Source organism: Pseudophryne corroboree, chromosome 11, assembly GCF_028390025.1.
Source record: "Pseudophryne corroboree isolate aPseCor3 chromosome 11, aPseCor3.hap2, whole genome shotgun sequence".
Taxonomy (NCBI): Eukaryota; Metazoa; Chordata; class Amphibia; order Anura; family Myobatrachidae; genus Pseudophryne; species Pseudophryne corroboree.
The window spans coordinates 14,216,323-14,240,096 of NC_086454.1; positions in this window are offsets into that span (position 1 = coordinate 14,216,323).

Consider the following 23,774-nt stretch of genomic DNA (forward strand, 5'->3'; position numbering starts at 1 on the left):
AACTGCACAAAACTTTTTCATACCGCTCGGCTGCAAAAGCGTTCGCACACTTGCGAAGCTAAAATACACTCCCCCGTGGGTGGCGACTATCTGATCGCAGCGCTGCAAAAAGTAGCTAGCGAGCGATCAACTCGGAATGACTTCCAGACTGAACCTGGGTCAGACAAGACGTACTGTACGGCACTATCAGGCCGTGCAGAGAATTCACATATACATTCGTGCTATAATGTGAGACAAAAACACAAAGCAATTTGCTACACAGCATAATCACACCAACCAGACCTTAATGGCCATTATTTGTCGAGTGGAAAGTTAATTGATTTGATGTTGGTATACCATTAAATCGGAGACTCTTTGTGCTAGTTAATTTTGCAACGTGCTTGTCAAAACCATCATTGTACACAAGCGGTATCCTCACTCCGTAACAATGTCATAAACAAGTCATTACATTAACACGGACATGGCGCTGGACTGTTGCTACAGCAACAACTGCGAGCGCCGTTTTATCTTTTACAACTCCGGCTAGGCCTTTTCCAGTTGCAAGGCCTCACCCGCATTGGCCGTCAGTGACGCATGATGAAGAAGGACACTGGGGGTGATTCCGAGTTGTTCGCTCGCTAGCTGCTTTTAGCAGCATTGCACACGCTAAGCCGCCGCCTACTGGGAGTGAATCTTAGCTTAGCAGAATTGCGAACGAAAGATTAGCAGAATTGCAAATAGAACATTCTTAGCAGTTTCTGAGTAGCTCGAGACTTACTCCTACACTGCGATCAGTTCAGTCAGTTTCGTTCCTGGTTTGACGTCACACACACGCCCTGCGTTCGCCCAGCCACTCCCCCGTTTCTCCAGACACGCCTGCATTTTTCCGCACTCTCCCAGAAAACGGTCAGTTTCCGCCCAGAAACACCCACTTCCTGTCAATCACACTATGATCACTTCAACGATGAAAAATCTTCGTTCGAGCGTGAGTAAATCTACTAAGTTTTGAGTTAAAATACTAACCGAATGCGCACTGCGAACCATGTGCATTTTTGCCTTAATCGCTCCGTTGCAAAAATCGGCAACGAGCGAACAACTCGGAATGACCCCCACTGTCAGCTTCTACAGTTCCATACTTTGGCCCAGGACATTACAAGACAGAATAATAAACAGAACTATAGAGTCTATGTATTAAGCCTTGGAGAGAGGTAAAGTGGACTGAGATAAAGTACCAGCCAATCAGCTCCTAACTGCCATGTTACAGGCTGTGCTTATAAAATACCAGTGAGGAGCTGATTGGCTGGTACTTTGCTGGTAATTCAGACCTGATCGCTAGGCTGCGTTTTCGCACAGCGGGCAGTCAGGTCTAAACTGCGCATGCACCGCAATGCGCAGGTGCATCGCACGGGTACAAAGCGGATCGCCGCTCAGTGATGGGTTTGTACCAATGATCCGTTCGCACGGGCGTTCGCAAGGAGATCGACAGGAAGAAGGTGTTTGTGGGTGTCAACTAACCGTTTTCTGGGAGTGGTTGGAAAAATGCAGGTGCGTCCAAGCGTTTGCAGGGCGGGTGTCTGACGTCAATTCCGGTCTTGGACAGGCTGATGTGATCACAGTGGCTGAGTAAGTCCTGGGCTGCGCAGAGACTACACAAGATCTGTTTGTACAGCTCTGCTACACATGCGTTCACACACTTGCACAGCTAAAACACACTCCCCTATGGGCGGCGACTATGCGAACACAGGACTGCAAAAAACCCTAGCGAGCAAACAGGTCTGAATTAGGCCCTTTATCTCCGTCCACTTTATCTCTCTCCAAGGCTTAGTAAATAGACCCCAATATTTACTATCATTAGCCTAACTCAAATCCTAAACTATAAATTCACAAATACGGAACGGCGATCGCAATTAAGACTCAAATATGGTATGGCCGGAAATCTGCACCTCTGTGACATAGCCTCGTTCCGCGGCAAAACTCGATTCTTGTGACACTTCTGTCATCTCTCATTAGGGCCTAAAAAAAATTTTCAGAGACACGATGTAGGAGCCTAATTTAGGCTCCTACATCGTGTCTCTGAAAAAAAAAATTTGGGGCGGAACATTACAGATTTCGGAACATGCCACGGTAACGGTTATGTTTGCTTGGACCTGTCTCTGGTTTGTAAAAGGAGCTAAATGATCTCTAGGGTCCCTGCGCTAACTTGACAAGAGAAAGCTGGTATGGAAAAAGAGTGACACTACACAATTTGAATTAAACAAAAATAAATACATTTATTATACAATAGGCAATCGGTTACTATAAGATATCAATAAAGCATGACAAAATAAAAAACTCTATATATCACATTCACGTTTACCATATTATTATTACTACCAGTTATTTATATAGCGCACACATATTCCGCAGCGCTTTACAGAGTATTCGGTCAGTCACATCAGTCCCTGCACCAGTGGAGCTTACAATCTATGGCCCTCATTCAGAGTTGTTCACTCGCTAGCTGTTTTTAGCCGCATTGCAAACGCTAAGCCGCCGCCTACTGGGAGTGTATCTTAGCTTAGCAGAAGTGCGAACGAAAGGATCACAGCGCTGCTACAAAAAAGATTGTGCAATTTCAGAGCAGCTCGAGACTTACTCCTAGCTAGTGATCACTTCAGACTGTGTAGTTCCTGTTTTGACGTCACAAACACGCCCTGCGTTTGGCCAACCACTCCCCCGTTTCCCCAGCCACTCCTGCGTTTTTATCGGGCACACCTGCGTTTTTCAACACACTCCCCAAAAACGGTCAGTTACCACCCAGAAACACCCACTTCCTGTCAATCACTCACCGATCAGCAGTGCGACTGAAAAGCGTCGCTAGACCTTGTGTGAAACTGCATAGTTTTGTGTGAAATTACGTCGCGCGTGTGCACTGCGCACCATACATATGCGCAGAAATGCCGATTTTTTTACCTAATCACCGTGCTGCGACCGAAAGCAGCTAGCGAACAACTCGGAATGACCCCCTATATTCCCTACCACACGTACACACACACACATTCACGGTAGAGTTAATTTTTGTTGGGAGCCAAGCAGTGCCGTAACTAGGCATTTTAGCGCTGTGTGCAAGAAACGACATTGGCGCCCCCCCCCCCCCCCCTCCCCCCCATGTAAGATAGGGGCAGTGAAAAATATATAGGGGCGTGGATTCATGGGGAAGGGGCGTGGCCACAAAATAATAGCAATTCATACTACGGTGCACAGTAGTCTCCATTATTCAAATTACGCTGCACAGTAGCACCACTACACCAGGTAGAGCCCCTTTTATACATTACAGCAGACAGCGTCCCCCTTTTTACACATTACAGCAGACAGTCCCCCTTTTTACACATTGCGGCAGCCAGGCCCCCTTTTTACACATTGCGGCAGACAGCGTCCCCGTTTTTACACATTACAGCAGACAGCGTCCCCGTTTTTACACATTACGGCAGACGGTGTCCCCCTTTATACACATTGCGGCAGCCAGTCCCCCTTTTTACACATTACGGCAGCCAGTCCCCCTTTTTACACATTACAGCAGACAGCGTCCCCGTTTTTACACATTACGGCAGACGGTGTCCCCCTTTTTACACATTACGGCAGCCAGTCCCCCTTTTTTACACATTGCGGCAGCCAGTCCCCCTTTTTACACATTGCGGCAGCCAGGCCCCCTTTTTACACATTGCGGCAGCCAGGCCCCCTTTTTACACATTATGGCAGACAGTGTCCCCCTGAGAGAGAGAGAGATACTTACCATCTCCCCGCTGACAGGCTCCTCGTGCAGCTCCCTCGGTGCAGGCAGTGGAGAAGGAGGAGGAGGGAGGGGGACTGGAGCCGCAGCAGCGCTATGTCATTAGTAGTAAGCGCCGCTGCAGCATCCCCCTCTCCTTCCGTATTGGCTGCCCGACGCTGCTGTGGATGCTGGGATGGAGGAACCGCATCCCAGCAAGGAAGGAGAGGGGACTGCTGCAGCGGCGCTTACTACCAATGACATAGCGCTGCTGCGGCTCCAGTCCCCCTCCCTCCTCCTCCTTCTCCACTGCCCGGCGCTGTAGCTCTCCTCCACAGCGCGGCGGCGCAGACTTCAGAGGCGGCATGTAATGAGTCAATTTGACTCATTACATGCCGCTGGCCGTGCGCCCTCAGGACAACTGCGCTGTGTGCCAAGCCCACTTGGCACACACGTAGTTACGGCCCTGGAGCCAAGTAACCAGTATATTTTTGGATCAACATATGTGCAAATATTTTTATAAAAACTTTCGAAGAAGGCGGATCATACTGGGTGTTGAAAAAAAAAGGTAACTTAAATGTTTTCCGTCCTCACACAATAATATCCTCCACAGATTGTTGTAGTTACTGTCCAGCCGGGAAGGGGGGGGGGGGGGGGGGGGGGGTTGCTCTCCACTGCCGGGGAGGGTGCGCTGTGTACTGGTGGCTGCAGCCGACTGAGGCTTCCGCAATCCCAGAGATTAGGAGCTCTGTGCAGAAGTCCCAAAAGATACTCTTTGATAAAGCGAAACGCATCAGTGAAACGCATCAGAGAAGGACCCCTGCTGACCTGTTGACCCGCTACTGTGCACTCCTTGGGGGCATTTGGGACTTCTACACAGAGCTCTTCATCGCCGGGACTGTGGAGGCCGCAGTAGGCTGCAGCCATGATTCACATAACTGAGCGCAGAGCGCGTCCCGCAGCCGCATGTGCGCACTGCGGGGGAAAGCGGGGAGATGCGATCGCATATCAGTAGCGGCTGCTAATGAATACCCCCATATTCCTCGGGATATTGCTAAGTCTGCTTAGCCGACAAATTGCTGACTATTATATGATCCAGCTCCGTGGGTAGTTTTTATAAAGATAAAGTATTTGCACATACGTCAAACATCAATGTGATATATAGAATTTTTTATATTGTCATGTTTTACTGATATCTTATAGCAACCGGTTGCCTATTGTATAATAATTGTTATTATTATTCTTTTTGTTTAATTCAAGTTGTGTAGTGTCCCTCATTCCGTACCAGCGTCCTCTTGTCACATTAGCGCTGGGTCCTAGAGATCGTCTGGTGCACTCTATTCTCAGAAGGATACAGTATATGTTATATGCAACCACAAGCTAACAATCGATTCTGCCGCTTATTGGGGGTAATTCAGATCTGATCGTAGATGTGCTAAATGTACGATCAGTTACTCTGACATGCGGGGGACGCCAAGCAGAGGGCTAGTCCGCCCCGCATGTCAGACCCTACCCCCTTCCCCCGCAAGGGTGCAAAAGCATCACAGAGCGGCAGTGCTCTTGCACCTTCTAAGTAGCTCCCTGCCGGCATAGCCTAGTTGCGCTACCAGGCGGCTACTCGCCGCGTCCCAGCGGCTGCATGTGACATCAGGCAGCTGGCGCGGCCCGCCCCCGCAATGGTCCGGACACGCCTGCGATGTCCGGAACGCGCCTCGCCAACGGCATTTTAATACCGTTGGTAAGCCCCAAGACCGCCTTTTGCCTGTCAATCAGGCAGAGGCGATCGCAGCCCTGAAATGCTGTTAGCATCTCACTGGGCTCCTGGGGTGCGCACGTGCAGTGTGCCCGCTGCAATCGCTGCCGCAATCCAGTCTGAATTACCCCCATAGTGTATGACAGGATTACCGACCATTTTTAGGATATACTGTATCTCTATAATTGCAGTTTTTCACTCCTTGTATTAGGAACCAACTGGATTTTGTAAAGCAAAATCAAAATCTATTAAGGGGGTAAAACATGAACACTTGTGTCATTGCTCTGTAATGCATCCAGTGTGTAACATGCCGTGTAACATCACATGTACAGCGCTTCAACGTACTGTACAGCTGCGTTACTGGGAAACAACTCTGCAAACTGTCAAAAGAACTAAACAAACCTCCGATTGGTTCACGGTCCAACTTCAAACCCCCTGGGATGACTTTGAGAGGGTCCAGCTGGGGAGATGACACCTGTCAGACACACCGTCACGTTGTAACCTGACTGTCATAACCCGGTAATAAAGGAGGAGGGGGGAGGCTGTGTTGTGGACTCCCAGAGATTGTATCAGGACCACACACCCACCTGTGCCAACCGTCATGTCACCGCAACAAAGGGACCTGCGGTGGGAATGCCCCTCGTTATCACCGCCACTCATCTCCGTGGTCTGTGCGTCTGAGAAATGTCACAAGTGTCAACTTTGCAAAATTTAAACCAAAACCAAACACATTACAGCTGATGGGGCACACTTACTGAATTACTGCGGCTATTTCACCATCGCGTGACCTAAAGTATGACATACGTGTACGGCCATTATAGCCGGACTGCAACTCACTGATATTTGCAACGTGTAACTTTTTTCTTGTTTCCACTAGCCCAGTAATACTGCAGGACATATTTGCCTACTTTTGAAAAAGCAATTCAGGGAGATTGTGAAAGTAACACATAGCGCGGGCGCGTACTGCTACATCGGAGAGGCGTGTCATGAAAATGACTTACGTCCAAATGTAAATGAGCCCCAAAGTCAGTAAGATCTACTTGTTGGGGAAATGACTCTGATATTTTGCAGGATTTGTTTGTGTATTGTGTTTTACAAGAGGTTCCATATACTGTAAGTGGTCACAAGAACCCTTTAAAACGCATGTAGCCATAGGGATCATTGTGCCTTATAACCAATATAGGGAAATGGCGCTGATGATACCATTTAAATGTATGTATCTATGATTTTTTTTTTCAGGGAGATTCAGGGACCATTCAGGGAGTCGGGAAGATTGCTGCTATTTCAGGGAGTCTCCTGCAGAATGAGGGAGGGTAGGTGACTATACTGCAGGATGCTGATTTTTTTTTCTTTTTTGTTGTTTCTATGCAAAACATTTTTTTTTTTTAACACACTGGTGGTCATTCCGAGTTGTTCGCTCTTTGACGATTTTCGCTATGCTGCGTTTTGCTGCTAAATGCGCATGCGCATGGTACGCAGAGCACATGCGCTAAGTTATTTAACACAAAACTTAGTAGATTTGCTGGTGTTCGTGCGGCGCTTTTCAGTCGTACTGCTGATCGGTGAGTGATTGACAGGAAAGGGGCGTTTCTGGGTGGTAACTGAGCGTTTTCCGGGAGTGTGCTAAAAAACGCAGGCGTGTCAGGGAAAAACACGGGAGTGTCTGGAGAAACGGGGGAGTGGCTGCCCGAACGCGTGTTTGTGACAGCAAACCAGGAACTAAACGGACCGAGCTGATCGCAATCTAGGAGTAGGTCTGGAGCTACTCAGAAACTGCAAGGAATTATTTAGTAGCAGTTCTGCTAATCTTTCGTTCGCTATTCTGCTAAGCTAAGATACACTCCCAGAGGGCGGCGGTCTAGCGTGTGCAATGCTGCTAAAATCTGCTAGCGAGCGAACAACTCGGCATGACCACCACTGTGTGCTCATACCACTAGCAACCATAGCCATACAGCGTGAGCCATCTGAAGCCGCTCCGAGAGGGTCAGCGTACTATCTTTTTCTTTACATTTTACATCTTAGACGCATCGCAGACGCAGCGAAACACCACTCATAGTGCACCAGGATGGTTTTACCTTGTAAGTGATTGCCACTTTAAAAATACGGACAGCCGCTATGTGACCTGGGTCCCTCCCCCTATAGGATCCACACCAGATTACCTGCCTCATTCAAAGAGGCCCACAGCCAGATTCTAAATTCAGGGAAGGAGGGGATACAAAGGCCTCCCGCCTGTATTATTAGACCGGCTATAATTACAGGGCCGACCCAACATAGACAATGCGCTAGACCACAAGATTTTGGCAGGGACGATCGGAGAAGGGGAGAGAATAAAATATCTTACGTAGGGTTCCATCAGGTCTCAATATGCAACAAGCTTCTATTGGATAAATACAGTAACAAAATGATGATGTGTTTGAGCGTAACTGTAGCAGGACGTACAGTCCACCAATATACAGTAGGTAACTCTTCTCGTAGCTTTCTCTGCCTACTGCTACTAATGCCTTAAAATCATATGCGCTTGGCTGTGTGCTAGAATGTCAAGACCATGTTTGGAATGGGATAGGTAATATTCATCTTCTAGAAAGCTGAGCAACACACAATGTAGCCCTCCATGGTGGTCATTCCGAGTTGTTCGCTCGCAAGCTGCTTTTAGCAGCTTTGCACACGCTAAGCCGCCGCCTACTGGGAGTGAATCTTAGCTTATTAAAATTGCGAACGAAAGATTTGCAATATTGCGAAAAGACTTCTCTGTGCAGTTTCTGAGTAGCTCGAGACTTACTCTGCCAGTGCGATCAGTTCAGTGCTTGTCGTTCCTGGTTTGACGTCACAAACACACCCAGCGTTCGCCCAGACACTCCTCCGTTTCTCCAGCCACTCCTGCGTTTTTCCCAGAAACGGCAGCGTTTTTTCGCACACACCCATAAAACGGCCAGTTTCCGCCCAGAAACACCCACTTCCTGTCATTCACATTACGATCACCAGAACGAAGAAAAAACCTCGTAATGCCGTGAGTAAAATTCCTAACTGCATAGCAAATTTACTTGGCGCAGTCGCACTGCGGACATTGCGCATGCGCAGTAGCGACTAATCGCTCCGTTGCGAGAAAAAAATAACGAGCGAACAACTCGAAATGACCCCCCATGTCCAGTTAATCCCAACATTAAATCAATAGCCCCCATGGAGTGCGGTTGCTATGGGGCCTGCACCACCTCTGGGGCCCGCCTTCCCCCTGCACCCAATCACACATCATACTTTGTGCCGTAGCTTGAAGATACAGAGGTGGTCCAGCCTGCCGGGGAACCTCCTCCCAACTCCTCCCACCCAATCACGCTGCAGAGTCCTTCCCAGCTGCCCGACCTGCTGGAATGGACGGACGGGGTAATGTAATGTGGTGCGACAAAACGTAACAGGAGTGCACACGCAAGGTGAGCTCTGTAATGGGAGGGGAGAAGGGGCAACACAGTAATGAAAATTTGGGACTGGGGGTGGAAATGAAAATTTGGGACTTGCTGTGGGGTCCAGTAGTTTATAGCTACGCCCCTGATAAACAGTGCTCAATCCCCCCCCAACCAGCCATCACATTACATTAATAGCACTCGCATTTAACAAACAGCCTCCTTTCCCTCAACCAATCATTCAATTATTAGCCCCACATTTAATGCTGAGAACCCACGCTGCAGTCTTTGCCCGTTGCTACTTCTACTATTGATATGTATAAACCCGCATGTCATTGGTTATGTTTCCTGTTACTATCTGTTTTATGACTTTGCTCTGTTTGTTCCACTTTTTCCTTGGCTCATCCCTGACAACTTGATCATTTTCTGAGATCAGGTCGGTTCCAAGAGAGCAGCTCTGTGTCACAGGTCCACAAAATTCAACAGCTCCACCTGATGATATAAAGGCATGACTGAAATAGTACAGAGTGGGGGTCAAATGGGTAATTAATACTGAAAAAATGCAGAAGAGTACTTACAAGCCAAAAAGTATAGCAGTCACCCAAAACTCTGTACAATTGCCGCATAGGTCTAATAAACAGTGGAATCCCAATAATCAGAATTTCCCAACTACATACAAAGTAGAATGTTAAATGACTGCAACAGTCTACGGCTTGTACGTTGTACATTTCGGAGAGGGTTAAACTTCTTCCCAGCAAACAATACAGTGTAAGCAAGGGCTGATCGCATGGGACCAATGGCGTTCTGTCCTCAAGTGCTGTTTTAATTGAAGGCTAAAGTCAATACTCTTTCATGAAGAAATTATTGATTGCAACTAGCAGTGGAATTAGCAATTTGATTTGGGTAGTAATTACTGGCTAGGGTGTGAAGAATTATAGTGAAAGCTCTCAAGCTAGAACAGCAGAGAATTTAATCGAAGGAGGTCGTTATAATTTAGGAAATGTTATTTTGATAGGAAACCAAATATTTGCCCAGCGCTGTGGAATTCATTAGATGAAGAGAGAAGAGATTGCGCAGAGGTAGCGACGTGGTAGGTACGCTCAGCGGGGATACTTACACGGATCTGCAAGATAAAACAGCAGCGGCCTACATTTCCAGGCTTGTTTTATAACATGGTTCTAATCTGCCAGTACCACCCACAGGAGGGCACAGGGGGGGGGGTGACACGTGTCAGGGATCCGTGACCGGCCTCCACAGCGATTACTAACTGTATACGTCTGCGGCCCGCAAGAATTCAGACACGATGCCTGAACTCAAACACCATGATCTTGAAGAGTCAATGCCTCACGCCTCGCAGTGGCGGCGTGGGTTACGGTTACGTGGTGTACGGGCTGCGCAGTTACTAGCGTGCTGTGCAGCGTTGTCATACAGTTGTTACTTAATATAGTTCCGGGAATTATTAATTTTTACAGTATATTAAGGAGCATATTTATTATATGGGGTCAGTTCCCAATATTGAGAATTTTAATATTTTTTTCCGCTCAAATGTATTTATTTATATCGCTGGGATACGGCTACGATATGAGCCTGTCCGGGCAATCAGTAAGTAGTAAAGGGATCGTATAGATTTAGATAAAGACTCCCCTAGATTTGGGGGAGGGGGTGCCCCCCCTTTTCTTTCTCCCTGGCTTGCAATGCACTTTGCATAAACCCACACAGACGTCAGACTGCTCCTTGAATGAGCCCCGCCATGGAATGACAGGCTGTAAGTCTGCGCTTGTAATATTATAGGCCGGCTGCTCTGATTGGTCGGAGGGCGAGTGATACAATGTCCTACATTCGTACAGTGTATTCTACCACAGTAGCAGTGGAGAGTGATGGGGGGGGCTTGTTCACGCTGAGCGTCTTTCTCACTCAAAATGTGCACTCGTAAAGCAACTGGGAGTGACAAAACTGCATTGCTGGCGTACACTGCTAAATTTCATGTGTGACATTTGTGCATCTGTGTGCGGCAGAGTCTGAATCTGTATACAAAGTGCAACAATGCAGCGGGCGCGGCTTTTCTCACAGCAAGTTCCGCTGTGCTTCACCTGCTACTTTGTACGTGTTTAAACCCAATTCCTGCATGGGTAAAGCTGCAGCCTGACGCCTGTAGTGCACTGTGCGGCTTCTCGCTGTATGGGCAAAGCACATAAGGCGCAAAATGTATGGAAAAGGACATTACGCTACACCTCTCCGAGCAGCTGCACCGCACCGGGCATACAGTATGTCGTATTAAGGATAGATGAATAAGAACACATCAATACTTGGCCGTTATTGCAATGCTGCGATATTTGAGGAAAGGACTGTGGGGGAAATTCAGATCTGATCGCTAGCAAGCGATTTTTGCCGTCCTGCAATCAGATAGTCGCCGCCTACAGGGGGAGTGTATTTTCTCTGTGCAAGTGTAGCAGAGCTGCATAAACTAATTTGTGCAGTCTCTGCGCAGCCCAGGACTTACTCCTACAGTGCGATGAGAACAGGCTGATCGGGGCCGGAGCTGACGTCAGACACCCTCCCTGAAAACGCCTGGACACGTCTGCATTTTTCCAGACACTCACAGAAATCAGTCAGTTGCCACCCACAAACGGCCTCCTCCTGTCAATCTCCTTGCAAACGCCCGTGCGAATGATTCCTTCACACAATCCCGTCGCTGAACGGCGATCACTGTTGCAGCCGTGCGACGCGCCGGCGCAGTGCGGTGCATACGCATATGCAGTTCGGAGCTGATTGCCGGCGGTGCGAAAACGTACAGCAGCGCTCAGATCTGAATTAGGTGCTATGCTAGAGGTATGAGATGAATACGTCACCTTGCAGCCATTAATATATTGCAGGTAGAGAGGGAGACATTGTAATATGGGTTGTGGATGAATGGCGTAATCCTGCTATCTCCCAACCCGTCCCGCAGTCAATACACTAGCGCTATGACATGGGGTAAAACCTAGGGGAAGTCTCCACATACTCAGAGGTAAGGACACAAATTTCACTTGAAATGGGAGATTTTAACAGAAAGTTATTTACGTTGTAACAAGACCCAGGTCCATCGACTAACTAACTAAACGTCCATTGTGCTGATCTAGAGCAAAAACCCCCATGTGACATCTGCCAATCTTATTTCAGATTTCAGGATAATCCGCCTTTCTGGCCCTAACACGTCAGTGGAGCTAAATGACCTCTACCATATATAGCGGCAGACACCATTTCTTGTGGATCTCCGCACCTCATCCGTCCTAGCCGTAAAGAACCCTGATGGTAAAGACATCTTTCCGCCATTCAATGTTGAGGTCATCTTCTAACCTAATACTGGATACAAAAAGATAACACTCCCACCCCCCCCTATTTCCTCCAACATAAGCAAACCCCATTGTTCTAGTCTCTCTTTATAAAGGAACATTTGCCTTTAATACGGAGGTTGGCCATCTCTAATGTAGTGTTTCTAACAGTACCCCATATCCATGGCATTGTCTGACTACTTCTATGCTGGCATTCCATGCAGTAAACTCACGTATTATCCATTGTTACATTCAGTCACTGGCATTAGGTGCTCATCTGTCAACTGATATTCTGAAGTCTTCTCCATCTAACATTTTCCAGGTGCGTTCCATGTAATATGTAACCTACCTCTGGATAAAAACTAATCATACTTGCTATAAGAATCGCATCCCACAGAATCCCAGCAATAGAGGTCAGACGCACAGGCCGGTGCTCTCCTGGCTCCAGTTTTATTCCCTTATTGAATACTGGCACCATATCTGTTTCCTGCCAGCCTGTGGCACTGCCCAGGTACGATGGAGTCCATAAATATAAGAAACATTGATACTGAACTCATTGTATTAGTCGACACGTGTCGATGTCACCTGCAGCAGGTGCTTTATAAGCCTTCATGTTGCGTTGCTGTAGCTGCGCCTCCTCTGGGGTTAGACAGGTAACATTTCCCGGGGCACACAGACCGCCGCTGCAGCCGTTCTCCTGGCATTTTCCGGCTTTGTAAATACAGATTACAGATAACAGATCAGCTTTCATTTCATCTCCTCGTTCTATTTCTTACTTTATCGTTTAGTGGCCCAGTATTATCGGTTTTATTTTCCTGGCTGTTTATGTACTTAGAGAAACATTTGGGGATTAGACTTGCAATCTTCAGCAATCCTCCTCTCAGTTCCATCTCCGCTAAACTGATTTCCTTTATACAGGTTTTCCTGCATTCTTTGGATTTTCATAATGACTTCTCACTTCCTTCTAGTATTAACTATTTAAATGTCCTCTTTTTTCCTTTGAATAATGTTCTCCTTTTTCCTTTGAATAATCATTTAATTCCTAGAAATGTCGTCGGTTTCATAAAAGACACGTGCTTAAAGCAGTATTCATTAAAAAAATAAGATTTTAAACCTACCGGTAAATCTTTTTCTCCTAGTCCGTAGAGGATGCTGGGGACACCGTAAGGACCATGGGGTATAGACGGGCTCCGCAGGAGACATGGGCACTCCAAAGAACTTTTTGTATGGGTATGCACTGGCTCCTCCCTCTATGCCCCTCCTCCAGACCTCAGTTAGAGAAACTGTGCCCAGAGGAGATGGACAATACGAGGAAAGGATTTTGTAAATCTATGGGCAAGATTCATACCAGCTCACACCAATCATACCACATAACTGAGAACATCCGCAACCAGTTAACAGTATGAACGAAAAAAACAGTATCAGTCAAAGACCGATTCCAACTGTAACATAACCCTTATGTAAGCAACAACTATATACAAGTCTTGCAGATTTAGTCCGCACTGGGACGGGCGCCCAGCATCCTCTACGGACTAGGAGAAAAAGATGTACCGGTAGGTTTAAAATCTTATTTTTTCTTACGCCCTAGAGGATGCTGGGGACTCCGTAAGGACTATGGGGTTTATACCAAAGCTCCAAACCGGGCGGGAGAGTGCGGATGACTCTGCAGCACAGATTGAGCAAACGCGAGGTCCTCATCAGCCAGGGTATCAAACTTGTAGAATTTAGCAAAAGAGTTTGAACCCGACCAAGTAGCAGCTCGGCACAGCTGTAATGCCGAGACGCCTCGGGCAGCCGCCCAAGAAGAGCCCACCTTCCTAGTGGAATGGGCCTTTACCGAATTAGGTACCGGCAATCCAGCCGTAGAATGAGCCTGCTGAATCGTGTTACAGATCCAGCGAGCAATAGTCTGTTTAGAAGCAGGTGCGCCAATCTTGTTGGCTGCATACAGGACAAACAGAGCCTCTGTTTTCCTAACCCTAGCTGTCCTGGCTACGTAAATTTTCAAGGCCCTGACCACATCCAGGAACTTGGAGTCCTCCAATTGAGGACGAGTCCTCAACTCTGCTCTATACACATGAAAAATCAAGTAGGGGCTCTTGTGAGACAAGGCCGCCAACTCCGACAACCGCCGTACAGATGCCAAAGCTAATAACATAACCACCTTCCAGGTGAGAAATTTAAATTCCACCGTTTGAAGAGGTTCAAACCAGTGTGATTAAGGAACTGCAACACCACGTTAAGGTCCCATGGCGCCACTGGTGGCACAAAAGGAGGCTGGATGTGCAGCACTCCCTTCACGAAAGTTTGGACTTCTGGGAGAGAAGCCAATTCTTTTTGAAAAAATATAGATAGGGACGAAATCTGTACCTTTAATGGAGCCTAATTTTAGGCCCATATCCACTCCCGTCTGTAGGAAGTGGAGAAAACGGCCCAGATGGAAATCTTCCGTAGGAGCATTCTTGGTTTCACACCAAGATACATACTTCCTCCAGATACGGTGATAATGCTTCGCAGTTACCTCCTTTCTAGCCTTTATCAGAGTAGGGATAACTTCCTCCGGAATACCTCTCTCTGCTAGGATTCGGTGTTCAACCGCCATGCCGTCAAACGCAACCGCGGTAAGTCTTGGAACATGCAGGGCCCCTGCTGTAACAGGTCTTCCCTGAGGGAAAGAGGCCGCGGATCTTCCGTGAGCATTTCCTGAAGATCCGAATACCAGGCCCTTCGAGGCCAATCTGGAACCACGAGTATTGCTTGTACTCTGTTTCGTCTTCTGATTCTCAACACTTTTTAGATGAGAGGAAGAGGAGGGGACACATAGACCGACTGAAACACCCATGGTGTCACTAGGGCGTCTACCGCTACTGCCTGAAGGTCCGTTGACCTGGCACAATACCTCCGAAGCTTTTTGTTGAGGCGTGACGCCATCATGTCTATTTGAGGAAGTCCCCAAAGACTTGCTACTGTATCTCTGCAAAGACCTCTCTCTCCTGTGCTCCTTGTCCCGCCTTGGCGGTTTACATGAGCCACTGCTGTGATGTTGTCTGATTGAATCAGAACCGGTAGGTCACGAAGAAGATACTCCGCTTGTCGTAGGCCGTTGTATATGGCCCTCAATTCCAGTACGTTGATGTGCAGACACGCCTCCTGGCTTGACCATATCCCCTGAAAATTTCTTCCTTTTGTGACTGCTTCCCATCCTCGGAGGCTCGCGTCCGTGGTCACCAGAACCCAGTCTTGAACACCGAACCTGCGACCCTTTAGAAGGTGAGCACTATGCAGCCACCACAGGAGAGACACCCTGGCCCTGGGGGACAGGCTTATCTTCTGATGAAGGTGTAGATGGGACCCCGACCATTTGTCGAGAAGGTCCCACTGAAACGTCCTCGCATGGAACCTGCCGAAGGGAATGGCCTCGTAGGCTGCTACCATTTTTCCCAGAACTCGAGTGCATTGATGCACCGACACCCTTTTTGGTTTTAGCAGGTCCTTGACCATGTTCTGGATGTCCTGGGCTTTTTCTATTGGTAGAAACACCCTCTTCTGTTCCGTGTCCAGAATCATGCCTAGGAATGATAGTCGAGTCGTTGGAAGCAACTGTGACTTTGGCAGATTGTGAATCCAACCGTGTTGATGCAGCACTCTCAGGAAGAGTGACACGCTTTTCAGCAATTGATCCCTTGATCTCTCCTTTATCAGGAGATCGTCCAAGTACGGGATAATTGTGACACCCTGCTTGCGCAGTAGCACCAAAATTTCTGCCATTACCTTGGTGAAAATCCTCGGGGCCGTGGAAAGCCCAAACGGCAACGTTTGAAACTGGTAATGACAGTCCTGTACCACGAAACGTAGGTATTCTTGATGAAGAGGAAATATGGGGACATGAAGGTAGGCATTCTTCACGTCCAGCGACACCATAAAATCCCCTGCTTCCAGACTGGATATCACAGTCCGGAGTGATTCCATCTTGAATTTGAACTTTTTCAAGTACAGGTTTAGTGATTTTAGATTAAAAATTGGTCTGACCGAGCCATCCGGCTTCGGGACCACAAACAGTGTTGAATAGTACCCTTTTCCCTGTTGGCCTAGGGGAACCTTGACAATCACTTGCTGTTGACACAGCTTTTGAATTGCATCTAATACCACTCCCCTCTCCAGGGAAGAAGTTGGTAAAGCACTCTTGAGAAATCGGCGAGGGGGCACCTCTTCGAACTCCAGTTTGTAACCTTGGGATACAATTTCCAACGCCCAAGGATCCACGCCCGATAGGACCCAGACCTGGCTGAAGAGTCGAAGACATGCCCCCACCGGTGCGGACTCCCTCCCTCAGCGTCATGCAGTGGATTTAGCAGAGGCGGTTAGGAATTCTGCTCCTGGGAACTTGCCGAAGCAGGTGTTCTCTTACCTCTACCCGTACCTCTGGCGAGGAAAGAGGAACCCCGACCTCTTCTGGACTTATGCGACCGAAAGGACTGCATCTGATATTGTGGGGGTTTCTTTTGCTGTGGGGGAACAAAAGGCAAAAATGTAGATTTACCCGCGGTAGCTGTGGAAACCAGGTCCGCGAGACCATCCCCAAACAAAACTTCACCCTTGTAAGGTAAAACCTCCATATGCTTTTTTGAGTCGGCATCACCCGACCATTGGCGGGTCCACAGAACTCGCCTAGCCGAAACTGCCATGGCGTTGGCTCTGGAATCAAGCAGCCCCACGTCTCTTCGAGCGTCTCTCATATACAAGACTGCGTCCTTAATGTGGCCTAAAGTCAGGACCATGGTATCCTTGTCCAGGGTATCCATGTAAGCCAACAAGATATCTGTCCATGCTGCAACAGCGCTACAGACCCCCTGTATGTGCATAAATAGACTTTAAGGTAGTCTCCTGTATACGATCCGCAGGATGCTTAAGGGCCGCGGTGTCTGGAGACGGTAGCGCCACCTTCTTGGACAGACGCGTTAATGCTTTGTCCACCCTGGGCGAGGATTCCCAACGTACCCTGTCCTTTGCAGGGAAAGGATACGCCATAAGGATCCTCTTGGGAATCTGCAGTTTCTTGTCTGGAGTTTCCCAAGCTATTTCAAATAACTCGTTCAGTTCATGAGATGGGGGAAAGGTTACCTCAGGTTTCTTTTCCTTATACATGTGTACCCTCGTGTCAGGGACAGAGGGGTCATCTGTAATATGCAAAACATCTTTTATTGCCACAATCATATAATGAATACTTTTGGTCACCTTAGGGTGCAACCTTGCCTCATCATAGTCGACACTGGAGTCAGAATCCGTGTCGGTATCAGTGTCTACCATTTGTGATAAAGGACGCTTTTGAGACCCTGACGGGCCCTGTGACCCAGCCAAATCCGCGGATTGACTCCCTGCTGTTTCCTTGGACTCAGCTTTGTCCATTCTCTTATGTAATAAGGTCACATTAGCATTTAAAATATTCCACATATCATACCCATCATGAGTCGGCGTTGCCGACGGAGACACCATAATCATCTGCTCCACCTCCTCCTTGGATGAGCCTTCCGCTTCAGACATGTCGACACACGCGTACCGACACCCTCACACACACACAGGGATCTAGCTATAAAGGGACAGGTCCCCAACAAGGCCCTTTGGAGAGACAGAGAGAGAGTATGCCAGCACACACCCAGCGCCAACTGACACTGGAAACAATTCCCAGATATAGCGCTTTTATATTATGTCAATCGTGTAATACACTCACTGCGCCAAAATGTGCCCCCCCCCCCCCTCTTTTTCAGCCCTGTATCACCGTTCTGCAGGGGAGAGTCCGGGGAGACAGCTTCTCTTCAGCACACTGTGGAGAAAATGGCGCTGGTTAGTGCTGTGCGACCAAGCTCCGCGCCCCCTCTAGTGGCGGGCTTTGGTCCCACTTAAAATGTACAATTAATGGCGGGGGATCAACATATTCACTGACTCCGCAGCCCATATGTGTCTAACATGCCAAAATAAAAGAAGTATATATTGCTGCCCAGGGCGCCCCCCCTGCGCCCTGCACCCATCAGTGCCTGCCGTGTGTGTAACCTGTGGGAGCAGTGGCGCGCAGCGTTACCGCTGCGCGCTTACCTCAGTGAAGATCTGAAGTCTTCTGCCGCCTTAGACGTCTTCTGTCTTCTTGTACTCACCCGGCTTCTATCTTCCGGCTCTGCGAGGAGGACAGCGGCGCGGCTCTGAAATGAACGGCAGGGGGAGACCTGCGTTCCGATCCCTCTGGAGCTAATGGTGTCCAGTAGCCTAAGAAGCAGAGCCTATCATTTAAGTAGGTCTGCTTCTCTCTCCTCAGTCCCACGATGCAGGGAGCCTGTTGCCAGCAGTGCTCCCTGAAAATAAAAAACCTAACAAAATTCTTTTATCAGAGAAACTCAGTAGAGCTCCCCTGTAGTGCACCCAGTCTCCTCTGGGCACAAGATCTAACTGAGGTCTGGAGGAGGGGCATAGAGGGAGGAGCCAGTGCACACTCATATTAAAAGTTCTTTGGAGTGCCCATGTCTCCTGCGGTGCCCGTCTATACCCCATGGTCCTTACGGAGTCCCCAGCATCCTCTAGGACGTAAGAGATATATATATATTAGAGGGTCTATTTATCATAAAAACCTAATCTAAAGGATCAGAGACGCAGACTGTGACTGGGAGCATATTTTAGGCAGGGATACTGCCAAGGGAGTGGAGGGACCTGCTCGTGAGAGCTTATAGTTAATGGGTGCGAGGGGTATACCTGGGAGGAAAACAGAGAAAAGGTGAGGTAGCGCTGAGGGTGTCAGTTAAGAGGGTGAGGAGGGTTGGTGGGATTTAGTGCTGGTCGACAGTCTGATAGCACAGGGAGTGAGTTCCGGAGGAAGGGGCAGCGCGAGAGAAAAACTTGAAGCGGAAACGAGAGGAGATAATCAGTGAAGAAGAGAAGGTGACAGTCAGAAGAAGAAGAGCAGAGAGGATGAAAAGTGCTTGAAATGTTAGTGTGTGTTCTGGATTCTGGTGGAATAGGGGAGCCAGTGAAGGAACTGATGAAAAGGAGAGGTTGAATGAAGATAGAATGGTGAGAGCAGCAGCAATGAGAATAGTAGGTACAAGAGGGGCAGGAGGGAGAGAGGAAGACCAGAGAGGAGATGTTGCAGTGGCCGTGGCAGGAATAGGTGAAATTGGTATACCCCAAGGAAGGGTCTGACCCAGGGACGTGCAGTCAGGGGACGCAGTGCCTCCCCTTTCATTAATGATAAAGATAATACAATGAAGATGCATATGACACATAATCTGTGTCATATGTATCCTCTTTCTATTATTCTAATCCTTAATCCTTTGAAAATGTGTTTGGGAGGCACCGATCATGGTGCCTCCCGTTGTCAATGGGGAAAGGTATGGGAGCGGGGGATGGGGGAGGGGGGGGTCGGGCACGGGCGGGGCCTAGCCATGGGCATTAAAAGCCCATTGAAAATATATGGGAAAGCGGCACCATTAGTGGTGCCGCTTTCATACAGGGACGTGCTTTCAATCTATGAAAGCACGCCCCTGTCAGTGAGGCCACAGTGATTGGCCAGCGGATCCATCACTGGATCCGCTGTCAATCACTGTGTGGGGCGACGGTGGCGGAGGCGGTGCGGGCGGCGGGATGCGGTGGTGGTGCGGGCGGCGGGTTGCGGCGGTGGTGCGGGCGGCGGAAGTTTACCTCTATGCTGCAGAGTTTGGCAGCGGAGCGGTACCAGTTTCAAAAATGGCGCCTCAGCGTAATTTTTAAAATTCAAGATGGCCGCCGCGAGCCAATCATGGCTCGCCGCGTTATCGCCCTGCCCCCTCTGGCTGACTTATATAAGTCAGCGCGAGGCAGAGGAGCTTCAGTCCGACGGCGGAGGAGGAGCTGTGAAGAGCTCCTGAAGAAAGAAGACGGCGGAAGTCCTGGATGGGCGGCGGCTATGCAAAAGAACTTAGCAGCCGCCGCCCACCAGGTGAAGACGCTGGAAGCCCTGGGGAAGGCGGCGGCCATGCAAAAGAGCTTAAAGGCCGCCGCCTTCCAGGTGAAGACGTCGGAAGCCCTGGGGAGGCGGCGCCCCCCCAGGTGAAGACGCCGGAAGCCCTGGGAAGGCGGCGGCCTTTAAGCTCTTTTGCATGGCCGCCGCAGGTGAAGACCCAGTCTAATAAAACTTTTTTTTTTAAGACCATGTGGTGTTTTATTTTAATATTTTCTTTACAGGTGCCAGCGGGCCCTTTATGTCCGGGCATGCTGGCACTTGTGGTTTTCCAAGTGCCGGCATGCTGGGGCGGGCTTGCTGGGACCTGTAGGTCACCTGTAAGAAACAATATTAGCATACAATGAACCCCGCACCCACCGCCACCAGGGGTGCGGGGAATAGCACTGGGTTATCAGCCCAGTGCTAGTTGATGCTCGGGAGGGGGGACCCCATTTTGATTTTTTTGGGGGCCCCACTTTCCAAGGAATTCCAGCCCTGTGCTGACTGGCTTGGGGGGCAGATTAATGTTATGGCAGGGGGACCCCACACTGAGTGTCTCCGCTGCTATGGCATTCTCACCCTGGCTGGTTCTGCCTGGTGCTGGTTTTAGTGATGTGTGGGAAACCACACTTGTTGTTGTTGTTTTTTCCGGGGGGGTTTAGCTGCCAGTGCCTCCCCAGCCAGTGACCTCACTGCACGTCACTGGTCTGACCCTGGTGATGTTGCAATGGTTCATCAACACAGTTACTCAGATTCCTGCAATCTCAGCTTGTTCACCTGTAAGCGATCTCATGAGCGCACTGTCCTAAAGATGTGGAAGGAACTTCCCATATCTGCAGTGGAGTGGGGGGTAATACATCTGCAGTGGAGTGGGGAGGTAATGCATCTGCGGTGCAGTGGAGTGGGGGACGTAATTTGCAGTGGAGTGGGGAGGTAATGCATCTGCAGTGGAGTGGGGAGGTAATGCATCTGCGGTGCAGTGGAGTGGGGGACGTAATATGCAGTGGAGTGGGGAGGTAATGCATCTGCAGTGGAGTGGGGAGGTAATGCATCTGCAGTGGAGTGGGGGGGTTATGCATCTGCAGTGGAGTGGGGGGTAATGCATCTGCAGTGGAGTGGGGGGTAATGCATCTGCAGTGGAGTGGTGAGGTAATGCATCTGCAGTGGAGTGGGGAGGTAATGCATCTGCGGTGCAGTGGAGTGGGGGACGTAATCTGTAGTGGAGTGGGGAGGTAATGCATCTGCGGTGGAGTAAGGAGGTAATGCATCTGCAGTGGAGTGGAGGATAATGCACCTGCAGTGGAGTGGGGAGGTAATGCATCTGCGGTGCAGTGGAGTGGGGGACGTAATCTGCAGTGGAGTGGGGGGTAATGCATCTGCAGTGGAGTGGGGAGGTAATGCATCTGTGGTGCAGTGGAGTGGGGGACGTAATCTGCAGTGGAGTGGGGGGTAATACATCTGCAGTGGAGTGGGGAGGTAATGCATCTGCAGTGGAGTGGGGAGGTAATGCATCTGCGGTGCAGTGGAGTGGGGGACGTAATATGCAGTGGAGTGGGGAGGTAATGCATCTGCGGTGGAGTGGGGAGGTAATGCATCTGCAGTGGAGTGGGGAGGTAATGCATCTGCGGTGCAGTGGAGTGGGGGACGTAATCTGCAGTGGAGTGGGGGGTAATGCATCTGCGGTGCAGTGGAGTGGGGGACGTAATCTGCAGTGGAGTGGGGAGGATAATGCATCTGCGGTGCAGTGGAATGGGGGACGAAATCTGCAGTGGAGTGGGGGGTAATGCATCTGCGGTGCAGTGGAGTGGGGGACGTAATCTGCAGTGGAGTGGGGAGGGTAATGCATCTGCGGTGCAGTGGAGTGGGGGACGTAATCTGCAGTGGAGTGGGGGGTAATGCATCTGCAGTGGAGTGGGGGATGTAATCTGCAGTGGAGTGGGGAGGGTAAAGCATCTGCGGTGCAGTGGAGTGGGGACGTAATCTGCAGTGGAGTGGGGGGTAATGCATCTGCAGTGGAGTGGGGGATGTAATCTGCAGTGAAGAGGAGTGGGGAGGGTAACGTATCTGAAATTCATTACTAATAATAAGAATTTACTTACCGATAATTCTATTTCTCGTAGTCCGTAGTGGATGCTGGGGACTCCGTCAGGACCATGGGGATAGCGGCTCCGCAGGAGACAGGGCACAAAAATAAAGCTTTAGGATTAGGTGGTGTGTACTGGCTCCCCCCCCTATGACCCTCCTCCAAGCCTCAGTTAGGATACTGTGCCCGGACGAGCGTACACAATAAGGAAGGATATTGAATCCCGGGTAAGACTCATACCAGCCACACCAATCACACCGTATAACTTGTGATCTGAACCCAGTTAACAGTATGACAAACGTAGGAGCCTCTGAACAGACGGCTCACAACAATAACAACCCGAATTTGTTTGTAACAATAACTATGTACAAGTATTGCAGACAATCCGCACTTGGGATGGGCGCCCAGCATCCACTACGGACTACGAGAAATAGAATTATCGGTAAGTAAATTCTTATTTTCTCTAACGTCCTAAGTGGATGCTGGGGACTCCGTCAGGACCATGGGGATTATACCAAAGCTCCCAAACGGGCGGGAGAGTGCGGATGACTCTGCAGCACCGAATGAGAGAACTCAAGGTCCTCCTCAGCCAGGGTATCAAATTTGTAGAATTTTGCAAACGTGTTTGCCCCTGACCAAGTAGCAGCTCGGCAGAGTTGTAATGCCGAGACCCCCCCGGGCAGCCGCCCAGGATGAGCCCACTTTCCTTGTGGAATGGGCCTTGACAGATTTAGGTTGTGGCAAGCCTGCCACAGAATGTGCAAGTTGAATTGTGCTACAAATCCAACGAGCAATCGTCTGCTTAGAAGCAGGAGCACCCATCTTGTTGGGTGCATACAATATAAACAGTGAGTCAGACTTTCTGACTCCCGCCGTTCTTGAAATATATATTTTCAATGCCCGGACCACGTCCAACAACTTGGAATCCTCCAAATCGTTAGTAGCCGCAGGCACCACAATAGGCTGGTTCAGGTGAAACGCTGACACCACCTTAGGCAGAAAATGAGGAAGCGTCCGCAGTTCTGCCCTGTCCGTATGGAAAATCAGATATGGGCTCTTATATGATAAAGCCGCCAATTCTGATACTCTCCTGGCTGAAGCCAGGGCCAGTAGCATGGTTACTTTCCATGTAAGATACTTCAACTCCACCGATTTGAGCGGCTCAAACCAATGGGATTTGAGAAAATCCAAGACTACATTAAGATCCCACGGTGCCACTGGGGGCACAACCGGGGGCTGTATATGTAGTACTCCTTTTACAAAAGTCTGGACTTCAGGAACTGAAGCCAATTCTTTCTGGAAGAAAATCGACAGGGCCGAAATTTGAACCTTAATGGACCCCAATTGAGGCCCATAGACAATCCTGTTTGCAGGAAATGTAGGAATCGACCCAGTTGAAATTCCTCCGTGGGGGCCTTCCTGGCCTCACACCACGCAACATATTTTCTCCAAATGCGGTGATAATGTTGTGCAGTCACCTCCTTCCTGGCTTTTACCAGTGTAGGAATGACCTCTTCCGGAATGCCTTTTTCCCTTAGAATTCGG